Genomic DNA, 4488 nt, shown 5'->3' with positions numbered 1-4488 from the left:
GGTGGAATGAAGCCTAAGTCTACTAAAAGCATATAGTGAGAGCATTCAAAGCATACCTATGAGAAGCTACTTAGAAGTCCTTGAAAATGCCATTAAAGTGATTGTACCTTTTCAAGTGAAGACTGTATATAGCTTCTGTGTTTGAGAAATCCTGTGATTCAGGTTAATGGTCTACCTTGTGGTTTAGTAACTAGCACACTGAGTAGGTGAGTCCTGCTTTCTCAGGACTATTACTTTCATCTTGGAATGCTTTAAGAGAAAATTATATACATATATGTATGAGTATCCCCACTATAAGGATGCATAATTATTTTGCTCTATGTCTTCCTGGTAGCATGAAAGTTACCTTTCTTTGGCCTAAAAAGGAAACAATTAATAACATACCTGTGTTACATCAGTTTCATGAGCTTCCTATGACCTGTTCAGAAGGCAAAGATGTATAGAGTGCTGCTTTCCTATCTAAATCCTTGGGCATGAAAGTAAATGTTCTTAATTCTGAGAGGTGTCACTGCTTTTGCATAAGATCACTGCCATCTACACAGTTGTTTCACATTACTTTCTCATTTGACTGATAAAAAATATAATTCAGGTTTCCTGTACACTTTCCAATGGTATTAAACATGATGCAAAAGCCCTGGTGAAGCACTTAAATTGTGTATTCTGAGGAATATCACTACTTTAATCTGGGCCTTGGAGCTTTTTTTTTTTTTCTTGCTCATTGTCTCACAAGGCAGCTAGCTTTTGGCATTCCTTGCAGCCTACAGCCTTACAGCACCTCTGACAGATCCTTTCCTAACTGCTCTTCACTGTATCACATTCAGCTGCCAGTTCTCTCCTGTCAGCATGAAGCAATCCTAAGCACAGTTTAGCAGTCACTGGTCCTGGGGCTGGTCACTTTCTTCACAGTGAGAAATCCATTTTCTTTGTGTGGGAATCCTGGGCAGAGATGCTCCAGAGATGTAGCGATGGCCATGCTGGGACAAAATCTTTCCACTGATCATGTAAAACTTCGAATTAATCTCCTTTACAGACATGTGCCAAAGAAAATTATCTGGTGTGGGAGACAACTGGTGTGGCACAATTGGGTAGGATCCAGGTTAATGCTGCTGTGCATTTTCATCTCCAAGGTGAGAGATTTTGTGAGTATGAAAACAGCAAAGACAGAAGGAGACAGATGAGAAGATTTCATGAGATGGAATTTTGGGCCATCATTTGCACTGCAAGCACTCAACACTCAGAGGTGCTGCAGTGTGTGCAGAGAAGCTGCCCATGAAGCCAAAAGGGAAGCAACAACCTTGCTGGAACAGGGAGGGACAAAGGGAACCCCTGAGGAGAAGTTGCACAAATGCCCCTGGAGAGTGTCAGGGCAGCTCCAGGCCTGGTGTCATGCAGGGCCTCTGTGAGGATTTGCTGGCCACGGATGCCTGGAGCAATAATGTCTGGGAAGCACCCAGCCCTGCACAGACCCCTGGCTCCCTGGTGACCTCCTCATCCCGTGGCCTCAGCCCCCATAACCAGCACTGGATCTCTGTTGCTTCCATACTGACTTTCAAATCACTCTCCACAAGGAGGCAGAGAAATACCCAAGTCTCATGTACCATCCTCAGTCCCCCTTCCCAGCACCCAGAGCAGAGAACCAGGCAAATATCTGGTAGGAGTTGGGTGCTGGGAGGAGTGTCTCCCCTGCTGTGCAGCACCACCAGCAGCAGTGGTATGCTAGGATTCCTTCTGTCCTGGGAGTAAAACCTGCCCAAAGGAATGGGTGGACTCAGTCAGGAGTCAGACTTCTCACTGAAGTATCTTCAGTGAGAGAAACCATTAATAAAAATGGTAGACTGGCTAGGAAGTTTTTACATAAACAATAACTCATCCTCTGCTGAGGTCATATAGCCTAACTTCTGCCTAGTGGAAAGAGATATCCTGTTTTTTGTCAAATATAGATGATTAATTGGATCTTACTTCAAAACACCATGTACCTTACAAGGCCAATATAGGTAATGGTTGATCAGGTGCATGAGAAAATACAGTATTTAGTTAATATCAGCATATCTAAATAAAATCCAACTGCTTGATGATCCTCACCATCACCATGACCACTGAAAGTCTGCAGTTGGCCTTGTCTTTGTAGTCTAGGAGTCAGCATCATCATTGTTCAGATCCTTCAGTAGTAAAGTTTCACTCCTCTACTGGGTTATATGTATTCTACTGAGGCATTGTGATAGAAAAGATGCAGGGGTAAAACCTGGAGTTTCTAATTCTCAGTTATCATTGAACTGGTCTGTTCAAATCTATCAGATAATGAAATGAGACCTCTAGGATTAATTACTAAATTACAGCAGTGATGAAAAATTGTAATGACTGTTTCTGGGTTTTCCATAGGTTGTGGACAGTTGTTTAGAGGCTTTCTATGGCTTCAGTGTTTTTACTCCTATTCTGGGTACATCGTGACTCCCAATAGAATGATGAAATAGTTCAGATGACTTAATTTTTTTACTTATTTCTTAACTGAGGGGAAAAAAAAGGAAAAAAAAAATCATAATGACAAGTTCAATTGTTCAAGTAAAAATAGCTATAACAGCAGAGGCAAAATTATCAAGTGGTAACAACAGGTGCTGCATGAGAGAAAATCTGTAGGAAAGGGGATGAGCATGATGAGTTGAGCATTGCAGAAGCAAGCTTGGTACACCTGTTTGTATAGGTACACTATATTTGTATAGGCAGTGTTTGAGAAGGGGAGGCAATACAGATGTCTCCATGTGTCAACTGTATGAACTGGTAGAATATTATCTGAGAGATGTCAATGAAAGTACAGCATTTAAACCAGACAATAAATTACATATTCAGGCCCATATTTATGCATGGGAAAGCAAGTGCTAGTGTTCAGTTAACACTGGAGCAAGTACTTAAGCTACTTATTGCAAAGCTTGTGAAAACAGGCCTTTTGTTACTGAAGCATATATAGCTTCTCCAGCTCAAGTACTTTGTGAAATTATTGCAAAACGTGGGAGAGAAAAAATATATGTAGCTGCACACAGCTGTGCTTTATCTGATAAGATAAATAGTGTAAGACAGCTATTCTCATTATTCCAACTGCTGATTTCACTTTTAAGTGGCAGTTCTAAGTTTTGTACCGAACATTTTTTTTGTATTGGAATTCAAAGATGTTCCAGTTCAGGATAGTTTAAATGCTGCAGGTTGCCTTTTGTACTGCATTGCTGAAATATGTCTAGGTAGCTCAAAGACCAAGTCGGTATTTTAATAATTGCATATTTCATGTTGATGAAATTAATGTATTTAATATAAACATAGGTAAGCCAAAAAATAAAATTTAGATACTTAAAAAAAAAAAAGTTATTTTTATCACTATCTTCCACAAAACTTTTTTATTGTGGAAATCACAGTATTTCCACAAAATAGTACCTTGCAGGCATTTCTTTGTCTGTTCTTTCAACTTCTGATTCTTCATTGTTCAAGAGTAGTTACTTATAATTCTTTTTTATAAGCTTCAACATGAAATTTTCTGAAAGACTTAACTTCTAAGAATGATCTCAAGAATCAGAATTGATTAAAAAACACTCTTTCATGATGTATCATATATTAGCATTGAATGCAGAAAAATTAAACCGTTCTCATTTTCTCTCCATCAGAATATATCTATGAACTACTGGGGATGCTATCTTTCAACAGAAACTATATGTCAAACCACAGTGCTTAGTAAATCTCTTCCTGATATTTTTTTAATAAAAAAATAATGTGTTCAGGTGTTTATTTTGTTTGATATAAAGCTTTAAAAGCAGTGATACTAAAATCTTAATATTTCCATTACATTATTTAAATCCTATTGAGTTCAGAAGGAGATTTGCAAGACACATCAAAACTGCAGTTAAAATAACTAAAAATACCTCCTCAAAAACTAAATTAATTCTACTGCTTCATAACATCATTTTATTTCTTATTTTGTGTTTTGTCTTTTTTATGGATCTTTGCTTGAAGCAAGAGGGAACTGCAATTAGCTAATTAAGACTCTGAGGCTTGAATATTATTGACCTTTTATGTTTTGCAGTATTGGTTGGCAAGCATAAAAAAGTTGTGCTCTCCTCATCTACTCAGGGCTCTGCAGGACACGACTTCTAATTGGTTTCTCAGGAATCTTCGCCCCTAGTAATTTAAATATAGGGTACATGCTGTTATTTCCTCCTTGCATGGCGTTTGCTGAGCAAGCAAGCAGAAAGACACAGAATATCTCACAGAAGGGCTCATGAATGAATACTGATTGCATAGGGTCACATACTTGTAGTTTTTTCACTGGTGTATGCAGGGGAGGAAAACTGCATTTGGTTTTCCTGATATTTTTTGAGGCATGCAATCTCTTAAACAAAGCAACCACCTCCCACCCTGTAAAAATATCCCTCAAACTATATGTTGAAAACAAAGCAGAGACAAAGATGGATGTTTTTCTTCCTTTACAGAGCACATTCAAAGAGCCAC

Source organism: Cyanistes caeruleus, chromosome 1 (genome assembly GCF_971803275.1).
Source record: "Cyanistes caeruleus chromosome 1, bCyaCae1.hap1.1, whole genome shotgun sequence".
Classification (NCBI taxonomy): Eukaryota; Metazoa; Chordata; class Aves; order Passeriformes; family Paridae; genus Cyanistes; species Cyanistes caeruleus.
This window is presented reverse-complemented; position numbering follows the sequence as displayed.